General features: G+C 34.2%; 1 long non-coding RNA gene across 5 annotated transcripts in view; it reads left to right on the top strand.

Annotated features, from left to right (window-relative positions):
* LOC140630498 (uncharacterized) overlaps positions 1–23,753 on the top strand; it is a 105,317-nt gene that overhangs the window by 40,654 nt on the left and 40,910 nt on the right. For all 5 annotated transcript variants that reach the window (XR_012028263.1, XR_012028253.1, XR_012028254.1 and 2 more), the window contains 2 exons: positions 8,407–8,527; positions 10,264–10,418. This is a non-coding gene — a long non-coding RNA (uncharacterized lncRNA). The remainder of the gene's footprint in view (positions 1–8,406; positions 8,528–10,263; positions 10,419–23,753) is intronic.

The following is a 23,753-nucleotide window of genomic DNA, read 5'->3' as shown; positions in this document are numbered from 1 at the left end:
ATATGCAGACAAAATTGAGAAAAATTGGTACTATAATTGGAAGCATCTATGTTACTTATGGTTGAATCCTTTGAGCCTAGCCCCCTGTTTGGTATGGAGTAAGTTCTCAGTAAGCATGTAGTATGAACAAGGTGAGTAATGTAACAGTAAAATTTGTTCACGAAGTGGCAAATGCTGAGTGTGGATCACAATGAAGACATAGAACCCCTGGGAGCCACATACACAAGGGGTATTGTACCTTTGCATAGGCTCTTTTCTGGGAGATCATGGGAACTATTAGAGATGGTACTGAAGATAGAACAAAGCATTCTAATTGGTGTAGACCTGGTATAAAAGGAGGATTAAACCATTAGGGGATGGGCAGTAAGCTCTACTACCTGCAGGATATATGAAGGCCTACTGCAGCTTGGAAAGGGCACAGGAAAAAAATACTATTTCTCCCCTACAGTTTTCCTTTCACTGGTGAAGGAGGTAAATTACTAGGACTAGGACTAGTCCTGAGACTCAGAAGTATCCTTCCCCATAAACTGGCTAGCAAAAAAAAAAAAAAAAAAAAAAGGAAAAAAAAAAAAGCAGTAACAAGCACCAATAATCTATGCTCAGAGAGAAACAATTGCACAGAGAGACACATATATTCCAAGGTATAAGTGTACAGAGAAGGCCTAAAGCAGCGAAGAATTATTAAGAAAAATTCTTTAGCAAACCAGCTAACACCCTAAGGACAAGGTAACAGTGGAGTCATTTGAAGCCAACGGTACATTCAAACAATAAAACCCACATGAACTCAATTCTTGAATAAATTAATTCAACTCTGCCTGCTGACATACTAGCAGAATATGCAAACACATTTCCAGTTATAAATGCAAAGTAAAAATTCCCCACTCATATATGATCTAGGTGTTGGAACAGACAGGAAGTTTAAAATAAGTATGCTTAATGTGTTAGAGGCTCTAGTAGAAAAGGTGTGCAGCATCCAAGAGCAGTTGGGGAATTTCATAGAAAAATAGAAACTATAAGAAGACTCAAATGGAAAAGGGAGAAAAAGAATCATAGCAGCGATGAAAAGTGCCTCCATGGACCAATCAGTAGACCTGACACAGCAGAAAAAAAAAAAGAATTCAGGAAAAGAGGTAAATAGAAATTACCCACGATCAAACACTAAGTGAAAAAAAGAGAGTTTAAAAAAATGGAAACAAACGAATTCAGCATCTCTAAGAACTGTAGAAAATAAATACAAAAATAAATTGTATGTTAAACGATTTAACATACTCATATGTTGAATATTAGAAGCAAAAGAGAGAATGTAGTAGAAAAAAAAAAGAAGATAGGTTGAGATATTTCTAAAAATAGTGAAAGAAATCAAACCATAGATCCAGGAAGCTATGTGAATTAAAGAGGATAAATATCAACATACACACACACACATACACATATTCACATTACTGCCTATTAAAGATTAAAAAAACCCTAAAGGTAATGTGAGAATAAAATATATAACACATTAAAAGGAATACTGTTTAAGTCATAAGATTGACATCTCCAAAATGCTGAAATAACAGTAAATCACTGCCAACATGGAATTCTATATATATAGTGAAGGTATATTTCACTAAAAATCTAGAAATAGAGTTTTTTTCAGACAAATTAAAGCTGATAGAGTTATTACCAAATGATCTGTACCACAAAAATGTTCAAAAGAAGAAATAAAACACTAACAGAAATATGAATCTTTAAAAAGAAATGATTAATATAAGTGATTAAAGGTAGATATAAATATATTTTTATCTCTCAAAAATCACATGTCTAAAACCAAAAAAGTAGCAATGCATTGTTTGAAATGTGTGAAAAATAAAATGTGTAACAGCAATAATAAAACAAAGAGGGGAAGAAAAATTGGGACTGTATTGTTGTAAGATTTATATATTACATTTGAAGATGTGTAATATTCATTTCAATCTCCACTTTGATAAGTTATATAACTGTATTGTAAAACCAAGATGAAGTGAATATAAAGATACTAAAGAAAAATCCATAAAAGGAGGGGAAAAAAGAAAAAATTGGAATAAATAGTATACGATTCTCAAGATAGACATTTAATCCAATCAGTTAAAATTGCATTAAGTGTAAGTGATCTATTCATACCAAATTACAAAAGAAAATAGGTCTTGGCTATATTCTGTCTACAAGAATCATACTTTTAATTATATACACTGATTGAAAATAAAATTACTGAAAATATATGTTATGTAACACTAATAAAAATAGAGGATTTATTAAATCAGGAAAGGTAGACTCTAAAGAATATTCAAAGGGGAAAATCTCTATATGCCTAAAAAGAAAATTCTCAGGTCTAGAGAACTTCTCTAGTGAATACTCTCAAGTATTCAAGCAAAAAATACCTGTTGTTAACAACATTTTCAAAAGTTGAAGAGAACACTTCCCAGCTAAATTTATGACATCAATATTATCCTGACACTAGACATGGACACATCATTCTTTAGAAAACCCATCATAACAATGGGTGAAAAAAACATCATATGAAGATTAGAGAGGAAAAATAAAATTCCCCTGTTCACAGACCATATTACTTTCGATATGGACAATCTCAAGTAATCTATTAAAATGCTACTAAATCTAATAAATAAATTGAGCATTTTCACAGAATACAAGGTCAGTAAGCAAAACCTACTGTGTTTCTACAAAATAAAAGCAGGCAATTGTAAATTCAAAGTTTTAAAAAAGAGAATTTAAACACTGGGTATTATATGTAAGTGTGTAAATATCACACCATATGTTAACTAACTGGAATTTAAATAAAAACTTGAAACTACAAAAAACTCCACAATAACATCAAAAGCATCAATTACTCTGACATCATCAGTCTAAGCTCGTGTGTGTGTGTGTGTGTGTGTGTGTGTGTGTGTGATATTTATGGTAAAACTGCAAAGCAACTTTGAAAGAAATTAATCAATACTAGATCAATTGGGCATGATTCTTTGAAAACAAAACCAACCAAACAAACAAAATCTTTGCTTCTACTCTACCCTATACACAAAAAAATATCTTGAAATTTATCACCAGGAAATTCTAGTAGGCATCAAATTGGCATGAAATATAAAATCCTTTAGAGAGTTCTGTCAATACTGGCCTTGAGGTCCATCCTCAGAAGTCTTCAAAAATCCTTCTATCACTTTTCTTATTTCTGATTATGGCCTTATAGAAAACTCTTTATGTTTGTCAATGTAGTCTCCTTATTCAAAGGCAATTGGCACCAACTTGAAAGAAAAAGATTCCTTAAAATAAAGATGAGTCCTCTCCTCTAATATCTGATAAATTTATTATTATTATTATTATTTTTTTTTTTTTGAGAAAGAGAGAGAGTGCAGGGGAGGACCAGAGGGAGAAAGAGAGTGAGAATCCCAAGGAGGCTCCGCACCCAATACAGGGCTGGATCTAATGACCTTGAGATCATGACCTGAGCTGAAATCAAGAGTCTGATACTTAACCAACTGAGCCACCCAGGCACACCTGATCAATTTATTTTGGACAAAAATGAATGTAAACCAAGTTGAATATGTTCCTTATATCATAAAAATCACATATAAATAATAATCAGAACATGCATGGGTTCTGTGTGCCACTGTAATTTCATTTCCTACTCTCTGAAATAGAACTTCTATGAAGGAATAAAATACTTGATTTATACTTAAATGCACATTAATTATCCAAAAAGCTGAAAGTCATTACTGCCACAATGTATGCATTCATTCAATTTTATCAGTCATGTAAAAGACCTTATCCCCAGGAACAGTTTCTTCTTCTTTTTTTAAATTTATTTTTATTTTTTTAAGTTTTTATTTAAATTCTAGTTAGTTAACATGTAGTACAATTTTTATTTCAGAAGTAGAATTTAGTGATTCATCATGTACATATAACACCCAGTGCTTATCACAAGTGCCCTCCTTAATATCTATCACCCATCTAGCCCATCCCCCCCACCTCTCCTCCTTCAACCCTATTTGTTCTCTACAGTTAAGAGTCTCTTAGGTTAGTGTCCCTCTCTTTTTTGTTTCTCTTCCCCTATATTCATATGTTTTGTTTCTTAAATTCACATGAATGCAATAATATGGTATTTGTCTTTCTTTGACTTGTTTTGCTTAGCGTAATACACCCTAGCTCCATCCATGTCATTACAAATGGCAGGATTTCATTCTTTTTGATGGCTGATTAATATTTCTTTTTATATGTATATGCCACCTCTTCTTTATTCATTGATTACTCAAGGGATGTTTGGGCTCTTTCCATAATTTGGTGATTGCTGTTAACGCTGCTATAAACATTGATGTAAATGTGTTCCTTGTAGTCAGTATTTTAGTATTCTTTAGGTAAATACCTAGTAATACAGCTATTGGGTCATAGGGTAGTTCTATTTTTAACTTCCAAAAGTTTATTTCATTAATTTTTATATGGTGTTAGTATATTTATTTAAATCCTTAACATGTTCACACTTTTTACCCTTATCATATAGATGTTGATATTTTAATTTTCCTGTAACTTTAAAATCATCTCTACTATTTTCTTTTCTCTCCTTTCTATGGCTTTGGCCCAATTTTTCAGTCCTTCATTACTTTTCTGCCTACATACTTCTTATGATCTATTGAATCTTTCATATCAGTCTATGTTTTCAAACTATATATTCCTAACTAGTTTTTCCATAACGAACATATTTTATCTGATCTCGTTGGAATGCTTACATATTTCACATTTGACATATTTGATTCATCTTTTTGGTCATCATTTTATTATGATGTAGATTACTTGATTTAATTTGTGTTTTTTTCATAGTAGTTATGCTCTCATTTTCCTAGTTATTTCTTCTCTTTAGCTCATACTCTTGTATGGTCATCAACCATCATTTTAGTAAAGGGTACCTTTGGAGGAAGATGTTCTCAAACTTTGGCCCCAGACCCTCTTTGGTCTTTTTTTTTTAATATTTCATTTATTTATTCATGAGAGACACAGTGAGAGGCAGAGACATAGGGAGAAGGAGGAGAAGCAGGCTCCATGCAGGGTGCAGGGAACCCGACGAGGGAGTTGATTCTGGAACTCCAGGATCACATCCTGAGCTGAAGGCAGATGCTCAACCACTGAGCCACCCTGGTGTCCTGTTCTCTTTGGGTTTTTTGAGAAAAGTATTCAAGGGTCTGGAGTGGAGTTCATTTTTGTAAGCTTCTCCTCCCAAATACCAGGAAACTTTGTCTCAGAAACTTCTTTTGTTTCTTACAAAGTATATCCCCAAGATAGTACAAATACATAATAAGTTCTCAAATATTTCATAGGCTTCTCATATGTTTGCTTTCAGTTAGTTTCATGTGCTACATATGTCTTGTTTTCTAATATCTCCAGATTCTTGTCCAGAATATTAAGTGTTCAATATCAAATGAGTAATTGAAGGAACAAACTCATACATGCTTTAAATTAAATAATAAATAACTTATTTTTGATAAATATCATTGTATCAAATACTGATTCCTTTTTTCTTTTCAATAGAAAGCTTTAATTACATCTTTACATATCATGACTAGATCTTAAGAATTTCTGGACATCATGGGGCACTGGGGCAGCTCAGTCAGTTAACTTTTGGACTCTTAGTTTCAGCTCAGGTAATGATCTCAGGGTCATGAGATCAAGCCCTGTGTCAGGCTCTCCCTTTTCCTCTTCCTTCCCTTCTGCCCTTTCCCTCACTCATGTGCACTCTCTAAAATAAATAAATAAATAAAATATTTTTTTTAAAAAAAAGAATTATCTGGCATCTTGCTCTTTTCATAGCCCATCAACCTTTAGATGCTATTCATTGGCCTGGTTGAACTGTTCCTTTTCCAGAGACATAGATATATCAAAATATTTCAATAATCCTTGTTTTTAACTATTATGGTCTGCTGAATGAAAGCATCTGAATTTGATGTGTGTTCAGAATTGTTTCCTTCAAGAATTAACTCATTTTTTGAGGCTTGAGATACTGAACAAGCAAAGCTCAGTCTCATCAGAACCCTGCTTTTTCATCCAAGAGATTTCAGGTCTGAACAAGAGACTCATTCTTCTGAACAACAATGTTGCTGAGGAAGTGGGCCTATACAGATGTCATCTTATAAAGGAAGCCCAGTGTGACCCCCTGATTATGTTCTTCACATGATGGCAGATAGAACTGCAGCCTAGTCCTTTCTATGTCCCCATCATCTGTCAGTCTGACAGTCTTTTTCTTTCCAAGGTGACTGAGTTCTAATTGATGTAATTAGAATTCTCTGGAGTCCTTCACAATAACTGTGTGTCCCTTCAGAGTGCTGTCAATATTTTCTGGAATGTCCATGGTCCATTTGCTGAGAGTGGTCTTCATTTTTGCAGTGGATATAGCAATGACAAGCTAATTCATCTTTGAAGTCACCTGTTACATACACGTGACCGATAGATTTAGATTTTGGTGGCCTGGTCCACAACCACATCCTTTAATTATTGTTTGTTTGCTGCAAAATCAAAACCAGAAATGGTGTTGGCCTCTCAAAGGACTCACAGGAATAGAACCAATATACATGTGCGATTGTCGAAGGGTGACATATGGGTTAGGTGAGTTAGCTGGGATAATAATTCTAATTTTTTCCAGAAATTGTTTGGTATACCTTAACAATGGGTGCTTTAGCTAGTTTTGCTCATCTGGCTCTTCCTCACATAAGCTTTGTTGTGAACAGATATAAGTAAGATGTTAATGTGATATTAGGCCACACCCAGCCACAACACAATGTGAAGAGTGTTAAAATACATGCTCAAAATGTTATGAAAACACAGTAGAGAAGGATGTTAGTTTGAAATTGATTTTTAAAATGCACAGAGCTCTGTCAAAGTCTTTCTTTTAATCAATAGTGAGGTTGTTAATCTCACCTCCTACCCTACTACTTCCTACCACCTCTTTCATTCTCCCAGGTGTTCCTTCCTTGCTATTGAATTAATTTTATATTTTTATTCTATGTACAATAGATCTCTCCTATAGGAGCTGAGGTTCAGTCAGTTTAATTGATTATTTATTATTATTACTATTTTTAAAGATTTAGAAGGTGACAGAGAAAAGGAGAAGCAGACTCCCCACTGAGCAGAGAGCCTGACATGGGATTCAATCCCAGGACCCACTGAGCCACCTAGGTGCCCCTCCCCTCAGCCAGTTAGATTTAGATAGTAACAGTCTGAAATTCATTTCTTAAATGTATCCATTGTTGTTTGCTTCTGAACCTGCATTAGGTATTGAGGTTTTTGTTTGTTTGTTTGTTTCATTTGTTTATTCATGAGAGACACAGAGAGAGAAGCAGAGACATAGGCAGAGGGAGAAGCAGGCTCCCTGCAGGAACTGATGTAGGACTTGATCCCAGGACCCGGGGATCACAACCTGAGCCAAAGGCAGATGCTCAACCACTGAGCCACCCAGGTGCCTCTTGAGTCTTACTTCTTAATTTAAATATCATTAGCTCTATTTAAAAATAGAAGATTAAAATATTTTCCCAGTCTGATATTTATGTCACAATCTTGTATTTCTCAAGAAATATAGAACTTTGCTACATTGACAGAAAACAGTTTAGTGTAGGCTGATAAAAAATCCGAAGCCCAAAAAATCATATTAAAGGCATCACATATTGGAAAAATGTACATTGATTTTTGGAATTAAGTTTTGATGTTAACACACCTTACTAAAGGATCTTTGAAAGAAATGTTAAATTATAGACAGTAAGCATTTCTTAAAGGATTTTAGTGTAATCTCAAAGTATTCTGGTGTTGACAGTATTAAGAAAATAATTTTTCCAGGCTTAATAGAAATACACAAGACCAAATAGGCAAGAAAATATCACATATCGCTGGGGAGGAAGGAAAACAATCATCAATGTTTAGTATTACAAAAATTTGGGGGAAATGAAGCTACTAAATGTGGCTAGACTCTGCCTTTTCTGATGTTGAGAATATATCTGGGAATTGGGAATTCTGCTTGGTAATAAGCTCTTAAGCACATTTGTAGTGTGGGATAAAGTTCTTACTTGGATGAGTGATGTTCATTCAACTAGAGCCGATTTTAAAGGGATAGAATATAGGCCAGCAGATTTCTGTGACACACTTGTAACCTTTCTGTAAATGCACTGCCTTTATTTCTTATATCAAATGAATGCTAGGGTTTCAAAAGATATTATTCATAAATAGAATATAGTTTCTCAAAGGGGAAAAAAAACTAGCCCATAGCACACTGACCCCTGGGAAATAAAACACCAAATCATTTCTCCTTTAACTCCAAAGGAAGCCTATATTTTTTTATCAGTCATTTTTTTCAGAGGAAGAAATCACTAGAGTTTGACCATCTATCTCTGTTTCTACTAGGTTGTCAATTTGGTTCGAGTTTTCATCAGAGTTGGATTAACAGCTGGAAGAAGAGTTGTCTCATCTAAACATTCACCAGGGGGCAATGAGAAAAATCTATTAAATTTGACATAGGACAATGGTACTTACTCAATAAGACACTTTGAACATTTGTAATGGAAAGGCAACTCTTTTGTAAAAATCGTTCAGATAATTCTCACAAATGTAGGATTTGTGATTCAGTTTAATTGAAAAGGCAGTCTAATTTAACAAACAAGAAATAAAGAGCTATCTCTATATGTAGTATTAATTAAGGAAGCAGTATAAATTAAGGAACTAATGTAGGGCCCCCAAGGAAAATGCTATATGATTCTAGTGCCAGATCTAATGAAATAGAATAATTATACATAATAAAAGATACATATTATCCCTAGATTTGTTGAAAGAAATGAGAGAAAAAGGCTTTGGGGATTGCTTTAGTTACACCACTAGTGATACATATTTTTAAAAAAACAATAGTTGAAATAAACATAATAAAACATTAATATTTACTAATTTGGCTGATGACAACACAAGGTCCACTACATTCATTTCTAAGGTTCTTGTATATATTTTAAACATTTTGTGGTTTTCTTTAGTTATTAAAAAATAAAAACTTTTATGAGAGTTTATTAATGACATCATGAAAAATAAATTTGATAGAGAAGCCATAATATTTGCAGGGTTAAATGTAAATTGTAAATTATTTTCTACTAGTTTAGACTTTCTAATAAAAATCTAATAAAATATTAACCATCACCAATGAAGAAATAGAGTTAGAACAGGGAACTATATGAGCATAAAGTAGAAAAAATAAATATAATCTGTTACATTGAGTTTTAAGGAGTGCTGCATATTTACAAACTGAAAATTTTGGGTCAAATGTACATGTGTAAATGAATTAAGAGTTATATAAGGCACAATTTATAAGATTATTTATATTTTATTCCAATATAAACCATAAACAAATTCCATGATGTAGAAGAAAAATAAGAAGTTTCTGTATGTGAATTCTACAATGCTATTGACTTTAGGTAGCTCCATGAGAGATAGATTTTTAATCATCATTCTTGTATTATTCACTAGATATTAAAGGAAGTATCATGCCATCTCTTACCACATACTCTATCATAAAATTTTAAACAGTATGATATGAAATATATAACTTTCTCCTTTAATAATGAAGACTTTCATAGGTATGATTTCTTCTAGGTACATATGATCTGAGTCAGATCCAAGTCAATTGGATCTTCAGGTTGCTACTTCAGCTGTGAATATTCCCTCTATCAATTAGTGTTAGCATCATATGATAACTGGAAGTTGCCCATGTTCTTGCATGCACCAAGCATGAAGTATAGAAATCAAATATTTCCTTGGCCTATTTTAATAGGTTGACCTGTACTTCTTGATAGATATGTTTCAATCATTTTTCTTTGTGACTACTCCTCAAAACTGATTATTGATTATGATACATCTACAGAGATTTGAAACATATTCAGAAATATTCTGGGCAGTTATGCATAGTAAACTATGAAACTGCTATAATGTGTCTACCTATAGCCCTCTTCTCAGGAATATTTTACTCATAGTAACAACGTCTTATTCTTGAGTTCACATCTCTGCAAAAAAATGTGTCAGAAGCAATGCTTACAGTTCAGAAATAATAACTATATTACATGAAATTCTCTTGTGGCTCCCTATATAAACCATATCATTAAAACACACTGTATTTTCTAGGATGGGAAAGATAGTATTTCAAATTGCAGAAAATAATTGAGACAATTGCATTATTCAGTTATTTGTTAATAATCACTTATCTATGTAATGTGTTTATTTCAGACCTGCAGAAGGAGATATCAGGGAAAGCAAATAATCTGACTGATGGGAATATTTAAAGGTTAACATTCAGAGTGGAACAACAGGTCAAGGATGACTATTTGTGCCCCAAGCTCTTGCATATTGCTTTCTTTTGGATCTTTGACCAGGAAAATAAGGTACTTCCCTTTTTTTAGTCAGAGCCTATTTCTACTACCTAACCAGACTGCAGATTCTCTACCTTTGATGAGATGGCCAATTCAGTTTGATCCTCAAGAGTTCTCTGTCTAATCTGTGATTTAAGAATGGTATTTCCATCCTGTGTTTTGAGAATGTAATATTTCACTAATGTATAATTTGTGAGATATTCATAAATATTAGTTTAGACAAAGAAAGACAGTTGATATAAAATGGAACAATCATAAAATGAGAGAGTTCATGATGATTATAATATCATTGCTATAGTAAAAATTTTAATATGAAGTCCTAGAAGAGAAAGTTGAAATACTTTCAGAACAGAAAATAAAATACAATATGTTAGAAAATGCTACAGAAAAATACAGAAAATCAGAGTTCTAGCATCCATTTAATAATTTCAGAAGAGACTAAGAATATATATATATATATATCGATTTTTCCAAAGCCAGAAGAGAGGATGATTTCCTGAAGCCAAAAAAATGTATGTTACTATTGATAGTAGAGAAATGTGAGTGGGGGGAAAAATAAAAATTTTCTTCAAAATTATCAGAATGTTAATTCTATTCTATATAAATTCCAAAGATACAGATAGATAATGGATAGATAAGTAAATAGATATATGGGTAATTAAAAAAATATTATCTGCTCACCAGGAATCAGACTGATATCAAGTAGCAGTAGAAGCATCAAATATAAAATTGCATATTAAAATACTGATAAAAAAAAAAAAAATAAAATAAAATACTGATAAATGTGTGTTTATAATATTCTAAAACTTTAACTTAGAAAACATTTTTCAAACTAGATGTCAAGTAAAAAGGATCAAAAAATGTATCACAAAATTTTTTTTAGAAATTTTAAGCCCTATGCAACCTATTCGAATACTGTCATTTGTACATATACTTGTACATATGTATTTATTTATCCTATAATGTAACCAAAACTTAATCAAAGAAACAAAGTAGAATCAGCTTCAAAACAGACAACAAACTGATTAGGGGTGAAATGAAGCAAAAATCTAATATAGTAGATGTACTGGATGTCTACAGAAATTCCTGTAAAAACAACAACAATGATGATTTCACAGGTCATATGATAAGACACTAGATCTTAGGGATGAAAGGTGAGGGAAGTTCATATTTCTTTCGTGGAAAAAAATAGAACTATTAATTGAGGTAATTTGTGTAAATGTAGCTCACTCCCACCACTACAGACTCAAAACTGCATGTTTTCCTCAGCCACAAGGCTGAGACACACAGGCAACAGTTCTACTTTCAGCCTCTGTAGCTTTTAACTGTTGAGGAAATTGTAGAAGAATGCTGGAATCTACCTGCCATGAACTGACAATCATGTGGGTGGTATCATAAAAGCACAGACTCAGGGCAGAGTATAGTCCAGGACACTGGGACTCTTTTACCCAGGGAGGCAATATGACATCTACCCCAAACTGAAGACATGCCATGTCTGTCTGAGTACTAAAATATTGGTAGTGCATCAAACAAATACGTAGAATAATCTGTATCCTTGAGACAGTATTGAAGTATTTATGGCAAAAAATTGCCCAACAACCAGACATACTACCTGAACCATCATACCCAATAACCCAACAAAGAAAGCTATCCTTTTATCTTTTGGGTGCTAAAGTCAGAGACAAGGAAATCATAATGACTAAAAAGACCACATATTCAGTGGAGTAACTACTAGAACTGTGTTAACACGTGAACACAAAGAAAACAAGAGGATTTCATTGATTTCAAAAAAATTAAATAAACATTGTTAACATAAACTATGATTTTGTATTAAAAAATCTTTAGATTGTTAAATATGTATCAAAAATAATGGTTTGGAAAGTCCAGCATAGAGCAAAAATATGAAAACAAATTTTAAAATAAAAGATTTTTCAAAAAAAAAAATTTTTCATTTATTTATTCATAAGAGACACAGAGGCAGAGACATAGGCAGAGGGAGAAGCAGGTTCCTTGTGGGGTTCAGGACTCTGGGATCATGGCCTGAGCCAAAGGCAGATGCTCAACCACTGAGCCACCCACTCATTTTTTTTCTTTCTTGACTTATTTTGGATTTAACATTCTTTTCTAATTTATTAAGGAGGAAACTGGGCTTTAATAATTGAGAAATGCCCTTTTTCTAATAGTAAAATTTGACATATTGTGCTTTTGTTGTCCTTAAGTTTAAAATAATTTTTAATTTTTATTTTGATTTCTTAATTAAAACATTGAATTTCCTATCGACCATATCTAGTGAAATTTTTATCTGAAACATCTTATTTTTCATCCTTTAAAATTTTGATTTCAATAACTTTTAATATTTACTGTGTCTTTGCTTTTTGGATATCTGGAACACAGTTATAATAATTTTTTTAAGTTTCCTTACTTCTAATTCCAATATTTGTGCTTGTTATTAATTGATTTTAACTTATTACTTTATATTCTGATTATGGTTTGTATTCTTTTTTTTTATATTATAGTGGATTCCAAGTGGATGTCAGTCTTTATGATTGCTTTTAGTGTTATATCTTAAAAAAAAATTGCCAAACTTAAGGTCACAATCATTTTAATCTTTTTATCCTTTTATCCTTTTTCATTTAGAGTATTTACAGAATTAGATTTAATAATTAGGTCTATGATTGATTAGGCATTAGATTGAAATTTGTTTGTTTTTTCTTCCTCTTTTGAACTTTCAATTGATCTACTTCTTTTTCTTGGCAAACTATCCTTTCTACAGCAATTATCTTCATAAGTTTTCACTTAATGTATAATAAATATTTAATATTCCTGTCTATTAATTCTGAAGTTGAGTCAATTGTGGGATGATTTCAATACATAGATTATTCTTCTCAGTGTCTTTTTTTTCCCCCATTTCTTTGCTTGCCTTGTAATTTTACATATCAGACATTCAGATGAGTGACCAACTGACCTATGGTCACACTGTAGAATAGATAAGCTATTTATTATGTGTATTGTTGAATCACTATGATAGCACAGGCAAAGATTAAAGAGTACCACAAAACAGCATGGTTCTCTACCCACTGTTCTAGAGTGAAGAAATAAGAAGGTGGAAGAAGAATGCTACCTGAAGCAAATTCTTACAAATATTCATTCAATGCCTTCCTATTTAGATAATCTGCAAAGAAAGAATACTCATCAATTTTGGGGATAGATTTATTGGCCTTCTGGATCATAAAAATGCCCAAGAAATGTGATAACATCCTCATACATTAATGTAGTCCCACACTAAAATTCTTCCGCACATTCTACTCTGCCTTCTTACATTCGCTTTTACTCATACCACTTACGGTCACATTCCAGGAATCCCAAAGTGTTATTCCTGGAGCTTTCTCAAGCATCATGTTCTATAGTCTCTTCTAACTTTTGGCCCTTAAATGATTCAGTATATTCTAGTAGATATCAAACCTTTAAAGGAGTAAATCGTGCTTTAAGTGACCAAGGGACTGACTTTAGTTTGTTGTAACACAAGCATAAAAGCAGATCTATGAAAAAATATGTTAATACCATCTTAAATAGAGATTAACAGATATTTCTTACAATAATATGAAAGATACACTGAAAGAGAGAACGGTGTGCAGGGGAGGAGAAAAAAACCATATGATAAAATGTGAGGTGTAAAATTTGAAATTCTCTTAATTCTAAATGATATAATTTATGGGAGGCATTGTTTAAACATGGATTAAGGAGCAAATGCCAGACTATGGAAAGTCAAAATCTGAAGTATTATATTTATATGCTAAAACCATACACAATGTCCAAAGACAGTCTGGATCTTCTTTCTCTTGTTTGGACAGATGTTGGAAGCAATTGTGTCTCTATGTCTCTCCAAATTAATAAGGTCACTGACATAAATAGAATCAGATGATAATAATTATAACTGACGATGGTAAGATTCAATAGATTCTAAAACTGTTATTCAGAAAAATGGACTACATAATTAGAGCCTGAAACATTACTTTTATGTTTAATCATGACATTCTTTGAGAGAAATTATGTTTTACATCAAGTAGGTACATACATTAAATGAAATTTATTTATTGAGGGATGCCTGGGTGGTTCAGTGGTTAAGCATCTCCCTTCGGCTCAGGTCATCATCCCAGGATCCTGGGATCAGGTCCGGCATCGGGCTACCTGTAGGGAGCCTGCTTCTCTCTTTCTGCCTGTCTCTGCCTCTCTCTGTGTGTCTCTCATGAACAAATAAATAAAAGCTTAAAAACAAAGAAATTTATTTATTGAGCATGGCACTTACCATTTTACATGTATTATCTTACTTCATCTTCAGAATAACTTTATAGATTTCAACTATCCTGTTATTACAGACTGGGAAATGGAAGCTCATTGCCACAGGATTAATGACCAAGTACACTACATTTAGATTAGGGGATTTGGACCAAAATCACCACAAAGGAGACTCCTGAATTTCCCTCCTCCTTTGGGTGCATTGAAAATATAGCTACACATAGATCAATTCTCTCTGAAAGAAATTCAGAAAGTAGCTGAATGAATCCTACATATTAGGTCATTGACAAAATACCCACCATAGAGCCCATACTCAGCTCAGCACCATCTAAGTCAGAGAGAACCATCACCTCTGAGCTTCTCCCTGAGGAGCAATGAGCTTAGACCACACACCTAGCACCCCAATTTTAAGGTGGCCACCTGAGAGATGGGTCCCCAAATCACCTAGCTCTGAAAGCCAGTGGGGTTTGCATTTAGAAATCCCATAGACACTACAGCATACAAGGAAACAATTTTTAATGGACACAGAAGCATTCACTATAGCTGTCACTGCAGAGCTCAGCAGAGAGGAAGCAAGCCAACATGCTCATCTCCCAATCTCACTGGGAGAAGTTTGAGTGCTTACTTTCCCATGTGCTCCTTTAAAGTCCAGCTTCTAATCAGACTACATATAGATGTAGATTATTGTTTTTCCCTTGGGGAAACTGACAGGCTTTGGCACATTCTCTACCACTGTGAGCCACTAAGAACAGATGGAAGCATGAATAATCAAGAAGATTTGAGAGATAATCAAGAGCTAGGACCAGGTAGATTGATGAGAATACTATGCCAAGATTGGGAGAGGTGGCTGGTTTGTTTAATGTGTGGAAACCAACAAACAAATAAGGAAAGAAGGAGGGAAGGAGGGAAGGAGGGAAGGAAGGAAGGAGGAAGGAAGAAAAAATTGTTACAAACAAAATAACATGAAACACCTTCCAATCTAATCTTTATGAAATAATTAATGATTTACCCATAAGGCTATCAGAGAATTATTCAGCAGAAAACTTGTGGTCCAGAAGGAGATAGCGAAATGTATTCAAAGTACAGAAGAAGAAGAAGAAGAAGAAGAAGAAGAAGAAGAAGGAGGAGGAGGAGGAGGAGGAGGAGGAGGAGGAGAGGAAGGAAGGAAGGAAGGAAGGAAGGAAGGAAGGAAGGAAGGAAGGAAGGAAGGAAGAGAAAAGAGAAAAGAAAGAAAGAAGAAAGAAGAAAGAAAGAGAAGAAAGAAGAAAGAAAGAAAGAAAGAAAGAAAGAAAGAAAGAAAGAAAGAAAGAAAGATAAAGACAAACAAAACTGCCAAACAAAAATACTCTACCAGGCACAGTTAACCTCTCAGAATTGAAGGAAAGATAGTTTCCCAGACAAAATAAAAAATAAAAAAGCTGAAGGAATTTATTATCACTTAGACCTGCCTTATGAAAAATAATAAAAGGTTTTTCCAAGTTGAAATAAAAGAACAATTACTAATAGGAAAACAAATAAAAGTATAGAACTCCCTAACAAAATACTAGCAAACAAAATTCCATAGTACAGTAAAAGGATTTTATACAGTGTGATTTACTTTAAGGATTCTGAGATGGTTCAACATCTGCAAATGAATCAATGTGATTTACCATATTAATAAAAAGAAGGATAAGAATTATATGATAATTTTGACAGATGCAGAAAAAGCACTTAACAAAATATAACTTCCTTTCATGATAAAGTTTTCAACAAACTAAGTATAAATGGGATGTACATCAACATAACCATATATGAGAAACAAACATTATACTCTATGGTAAGAAGTTTAAAGATCTTGCTCTAAGACCAGGAAACATACAAGGCTGCCCACTCTAATCATTTTTATTCACCCCAGTAGTGGTAGCCCTAGCCAGAGCAATTAGTCAAGAAAAAATGAATAAATAAAAGATACCCCAATAAAAAAGATACTTTCAGATGACACTAACTTATATGTAGAAACACTGGGGACTCCTCCAAAATAAAACAATTAGAACTAATAATTTCAGTAAATTTGCAAGATACAAAATCAACATACAAAAATATCTGTTGTATTTTTATTTTAACAAAGAATTATTAGAAAATGAAATTAAGAAAACAATCCCATTTACAATAGAATCAAAAAGAATAAAATATTTAGGGATAAATGTAACCAAGGAAGCCAAAGTTCTGTACACTAAAACTATAAAATATTGATGAAAGAAATTAAAGAAAAAATTAAAAAATGGAAAGATGTTCTATGCTCATGGAATGGTAGAATTAATATTGTTATTTTTTTCCAAATATTACTAAAAGCAATCTATAGATTCAATACAATTCCTATTGAATTCCAATGGCATTTTTTTTTACAAGAATGAAAAATAAAATCCTAAAATACATTTAAACCATGAAGACCCCAAACAGCAAAGTAATCTTGAGAAAGAGCAAAACTGAATCATGGTTTCTGAATTCAAACTGTATTATAAAGTCATAGTAATCAAGAAAGTAGGGCATTAGCACACATACACACAAGAAGGCACATAGATTAATAGAACAAAATAAAGGACTCACAGGCAAACTCAGGCATATGTAATCAATTAATTTATGACAAAGGAGTCAAGAATATACAATGGGGAAAGGATAGTCTTTTCAAAAAATTGTGCTGGGAAGAATAGACGGCCACATAAAAAGAGTGAAATTGACCTCATCTTACACCATACACAACAGAAGACTGAAACTGTAAAACTCCCAGAAGAAAACATAAGTTTTCTTGGGGATAAGTTTCTTGACATTCGTCTTGGCAATTATCATTTTTTTTGTTTAGCATCAGAAACAAGACAAGCAAAACAACAAATGGGGCTACACCAAACTAAAAAGCTCCTGCACAGAAAACAAAACCATCGACTAAATGCAAAGGGTACTTATAAAATGGGAGAAAATATTGGCAAACCATGTGTCCAATAAATGGTTAATATTCAAAATACACAAAGAGCCCACACAACCGACAGCAAAGCTACAAATAGCCCAATTAAAAATTGGATAAAAGGAGCAGCCCCGGTGGCGCAGCGGTTTAGCGCCGCCTGCAGCCCAGGGTGTGATCCTGGAGACCCTGAATCGAGTCCCACGTTGGGCTCTCTGCATGGAGCGTGCTTCTCCCTCTGTCTGTGTCTCTGCCTTTCTCTCTGTGTCTCTATGAATAAATAAATAAAATATTTTAAAAAGTTGGATAAAAGATCTAAATATGCAGTTTTCCAAATGACCAACTGATACATGAAAAGTTGCACAACATCACTAGTCATTGGGGAATGCAAATTTATACCATGACGTGATGTCACCTCACACTTGCTATGATATAAACTATCAAAGAGACAAGAGATAAATAATACTGGCAAGCATGTGGAGCAAAGAGAACCCTTGTGCACTGTTGGTGGGAGTATAAAATGGTACAGTTATTGCAGCAAACAATACAGAGTTTCCTTAAAATGTTACAAATAGAACTAATATATGATCTTGAAATCCGACTTGTGGGAATATCTAAAAAATCCAAGATCACTATCAAAGAAGGATATTTGTAATGCCACATTTATTGCAGCATTATTCATAGTAGCCGAGGTAAGAAAAAAAAAACTAAAATAAAGGTGAAAAAATGAATAAAAGTATTAGATTTAGAGCACAGTTATCTGACTTCAAACTCCTTTACTGACTTGGTTTTTTTTTCCCTCAGCTTTATTAAGGTATAATTGACAAGTAAAATTGTATATCTTTATGATGTACAATGGGATGGCTTAATATATACTTACGTATTGAAATGATTACCACAATCAAGCTAATTCACACATCCATCACCTCACACAGTTACCCTGTTTTTGTACTCTTGCAATGTGTATTCGCGACTTAGGGAGGAGGGAACTATGCATTAATTCATAAAATGATGCAAAACAATTATGTGTAATCTTCTGAGTTGCTGTAGCTCAAACGTCTACAAAGACTTCCTGTTTTTGAGTCTACTTCAAATGACCACTTTATCAAAAAATGCCAAAGTTAATCTAGGCCTACGCAGAGTTCCCTGTAACATCAGAAAATCAACACTGAAAAGAAAAATTTTTTTAAAGATTTTATTTATTCATGAGACACATGGGGGTGGGGAGAGGGGGAAAGGGAGAGAGGGAGGCAGAGAGAGAGGCAGGCTCCATGCAGGGAGCCCGATGTGGGACTCAATCCCAGGACTCCAGGACCATGCCCTGGGCCAAAGGCAAGCACTAAACCACTGAGCCATCCAGGGATCCCCCCAAAAAGAAAATTTTAAAATGCTGCCAGTCAGAAGCCATATGTTTCCTCTAAAGTACCAATATGTAAACTAATAGCATTTTTTGCCTTACTCAAAGTTACTGTTTATATTAGTTGGGGTAAGCTACCAAAAATCTCCCAGTAATCTAAAGTAAATCAGAGCTCCCTGTTCCTTCCACATGTGTACTCTCTGAAACCCTGGGGACACAGAGTTGCCCACGGGAATCTCTGTGTCTAGCCAGTAGATGTGGGAAGGGAGAGTGAGTTCCTACACCTGCTCTTCCCTAAGCCACTTCTATCCACAATTCATTCATATACACAAGCCACTAGCAGTCCCAGAACAGAGCGTCAGTATGGTCTATGAGAATTGGCAATCCTTCCACTTTATTAGAAGAAAGAAAGGAAAAATCAAGCCATCAAATAATAGTGAGAGTAAAAATACATTACTACTCAGTTAAAAGCAAACAAGCAAATGCTAGGAGAGCTCCAACAGGCAGTTATTAAAAGAACTGTATGACATAAAGAAGAAAGATTTGCTCTAATCTGTTTCAAATTACACTATAATAATTTAAATATAATATCACAAATATACACACATGTACATAGAGATTCTGTTTCTTTTTTTACCCTTTTGTAATATGTTTTGTAATTTTTTTTCTGAGAAATTTATTTTTTTTAGTAACAATGTTCCATTGAAATATATGAATGTTAGCAACATCCTTTTGTTGCTGTTCTATTTTTTATTTTTAGTGTTAGTTGTACATTACTAGTATTGGGGCTTCAATCAGATGCAATATCCTATTCAGTAAAACATATCTGAAGCCTTGCCCAAGCTGATTTTACAGTTTGCAGGATTCTGTTATGTTAGCTACACTAAGAGTCAGGCCTTTTTTCTACAACCATATTCTGTTATACTAGGTCATGATTTTCCCTGGATCTCTCCAGAAAATTGATACAAATATAGAATTTTATCACATTAGCATTTGATCTTTTTCCAACAAAGGCCTTTCTTCACTCTAGCACAGACCCTAAAGTCCTTAGGCAAATGAGACTACCTCTTGAATTTATGTGTCTCTAAAATGCTTTTGTCAATGGCAGGGAAGACATATCTAAGCCATCCAAAGATCATATTTCTGCTTATTATTTTGAAATCCTAGAGAAGCTTATTTAGTTTATTGAGATGAATGATTCAGCCAAAAAAAAAAAACCTTTAATGTTAATGGTATTGTGATTGATATGGCAGGCTTTATGATTCACATTTTGCCATGTATATCATGCTTGAGCAAAATATACACTGCTAAAAGGAGTGGATTTAGGAACCTGAGAGAGTATTCTATCCTACAGCAGAGATGTTTTTAACGTGCCAGTAAAAATTTCAGGATTCCCAAGAAGTTTCCTTTCATCTATTTTTAGCATTCCCTGGCCAGTACAACATATATTCCATATCAAAGTCCTTTAGTCGACAATTTATTTGTGCAATATTTAAATATTATTCACATACCCTATTTCATCAATTCCAAGTTACCACTTACTTAATTTGTGCTAATACGTTTGTGATTTTAAATTGTTGATTGTGAAACATTTCTGTATTACTGATATGCAAATTCATGAAAAAGTAGGCATTTTAACATAAGTGTAATATGCTATGACTCTGGAGAGATAAGTATAAAATATTTTAAGAAACTAGTCAAGCTCCCTTGTTTGAATGAAATCATGGAAAAGATTGATTTTACAGAGAGTACTACTATGTATTGTGTAAATTAATGGTCTTATCGTGTGACATCTAAATTTTTTTGTGTCTATTTTATTGTGTCTATTATGTGAAATCTAATATTGTAGGTCTGGCTGCATAAGGTACTGCATCATGTATCTGGGACCCCGAGGACACAGTTGATTGACTCTTTTGGCAATATGATGCCAATAAATGACAAGACTTCAGATGGTTTAACTGAGCATGCAGATTCTTCAGTTGTGCCTCTATAATTAATCAGTCCATGATCTCATATTGTAAGTGTTCACTGCTAGCAAAAATAGATTATCGACTTTTTTCAGAAATTCTGAGTACAAGAAAAGGAGGACTTTACGCTATGATGTAGTGGCACTTTGATGAATGGTACTTAACATAAGATACTACTTCCAAAGTGCCATGTGATTCTCTTTTAAATAAAAGTTTATACATTTGCCTAGTGTGTTTGCCTTGTGCATTCATTCAGATTCAGGGGCATCTTATAAACAGAAAATTCTAAGAGATAGTAAGATAGTTTTTAAGGACCACTGAGAAATAGCTTATTTCAAATTGTTTTTAGGTTGGGAAGCCAACAAGTCATTACGTAATTATTTGTAAGTCCTTATGACTGGAAGTAGAAAAATTCAAAAGTCTATGATGAAGTATCGTCAATGAAAGCATATTTGGGTATAAACATATTTTTGCAGAGAATGACATCAAGTTAAAGTCCTAAAAGAAATTCAAATTGTTTCTATATAATAGCCACGTAAATTAAAACATACATGAAATGCAGAATAAATCTCAAGCCATTACAATTCTGTGTATGGGAAGATCATCAAAGACTCAACTTTAGTCAGGCTCCTGGAAACTTCTCTGAGGCCCACCTATGCACTTATAAAGCCCAGTTTCAGCAAGTACCCTGCTAAGTCAGTTTAACCAGAATCTCCTTTATCGTGGAGGTTCCTTCCTAGTGATTTTATATCCACTGACCCCCACCCTGCTGTTGGGTAGAAATTCACATTTGCCCGTGCTATATCTGGAGCTGAGCCAAATATCTCTCCCCAACCGTGAATTCATATTGCAGTGCCCCATACCCAGCACAATGTTCCAAATAAAATCTGCTTATCATCTTTAATAAGTATCATCAAATATTTTTTTCTACAATACCTGTGATTTCTTACAGAGTTACAGGAAAGACACATAAATGTAATAAAAAATGTAATACCTGGGATAATAGAAAACAAAACAGTTGTTTGTACTGATTGGCACACTTGCTTTAAGTTAATACACTTACTTCTATGGCTTTGTAAAAGCCCTAAGCCCTGGATATGAAATTTTGGTTGGGGGCACCTGGGTGACTCAGTTGTTAAGAATCTGCCTTTGGCTCAGGTCATGATCTCTCAGTCCTGGGATTGAGCCTCATGTTGGGCTCCCTGCTCAGTGCAGAGTCTGCCCCTCTCTCACCCTCTCCCTTTACGCCCCGCCATGCCCATTCTCATTCTCTCTCTCTCAAACAAATAAAATTGTAAATTTTGGTTGAATGCTCTTCAGCAAGGACATAGTCAAAGACAAACAGAATTACAATTTAGAGATGTTAAAGATTTATAGAAGCTGGAGTTCTTATACTAAAAAAGGCACGTGTTAGCACCTAGTAGCAATAATTTCTCCCTCTATCTTTCTTTTCTTTTTTTAAAGATTTTATTTATTTATTCATATGACACACACACACACACACACACACACACAGAGGCAGAGACACAAGCAGAGGGAGAAGCAGGCTCCATGCAGGGAGCCTGACGTGGGACTTGATCCCCGGTCTCCAGGATCACACCCTGGGGTGAAGGCAACGCTAAACTGCTGAGCCACCCGGGCTGCCCCCTTTTTTTTTTTTTTTTTAAGATTTTATTTATTTATTCATGAGAGACAGAGAGAGAGGCAGAGACATAGGCAAAGGGAGAAGCAGGCTCCATGCAGGGGAGCCTGATGTGGAACTCGATCCTGGGATTCCAGGATCAAGCCCTGAGTCAAAGGCAGACGCTCAACCCCTGAGCCACCCAGGGGTCCCTCCCTCTATCTTTCTTAATCTTAAACTAAAAATCTAAGCCCTAGATCTTTCAGAAGAATTATAAACTGAGTCAAGGCTCAACCTATGTGTAAAGGCCTTGAATCCCACCTTTCAATGTAGTTGGTCATGGGCCTCCACTCCGGGATTCATCCCTGCACACATAGACTGAGAAATGGGGCCCCAAATTCTAGCTTCATCTTGGATGAAACTGCTACAGCAGAGCCCAGAAGTGTGGCACATAGGGTAGCCTACAGCTTCACAAATGGGTGTAAACCACTCAAGTGAAAACTGTCAGGAGTCACAGAGTCCTCCCAGTGAGAAGTCACAGTGATTCTCTGTATGTTTTCCATGTTTCTAGCTGTCATAAACATGATTGGTAGAATTTCAACCCGTTTTTCTGGGTTGTCTTGCCAGGATTTAAACTCTGTAAACTGCATGCACAAGCTGACGGCATGCACAGGCTGACTGCACAGATAAACCAAATTTTCTAGAAAACAGAAATTTGTAAGGGCAGTCTCAGAAAAATTCGTAGATGCAGTTTTTGCATTTTGCCCAGTAGGTCAGACTGAACAAAAATAAACATTCGTAAATTGAGCAGAGGTGAAAGAGTAGGTGAGTACCTTTGGAGGATGACTAACGTATTTGAATGCCATTTGGGAATGGAAACCACAGAAAATGCTCTTCGGGGCCATATTTGTCCATGGCCTCCACCTCAAAGTTCAAAAGCAATTTTAAATCACTTTAGTGAGCAGAGCTGAGACGCAGAGATTCCGCACAGTCTGAGACAGATGACTGATCACCGTGGAAGCTGTCAGTCAAAATACAGGCAAGAAACAGACTCCAAATTTATGGTCCTCAAATTCGCATTCTTGAATAATAAAGAGAAAAAAATGTGGGACCATCAGGATCAAGGGAGAGCTGTCAATATAAGAAAGTGAATAAAACTGAAAATGGTTCC

The sequence above is a fragment of the Canis lupus genome, chromosome 1 (genome assembly GCF_048164855.1).
Source record: "Canis lupus baileyi chromosome 1, mCanLup2.hap1, whole genome shotgun sequence".
NCBI classification, from domain to species: domain Eukaryota; kingdom Metazoa; phylum Chordata; class Mammalia; order Carnivora; family Canidae; genus Canis; species Canis lupus.
The sequence above is the reverse complement of the archived record's forward strand: the minus strand, read 5'-3'. Positions and strand labels throughout refer to the sequence as shown.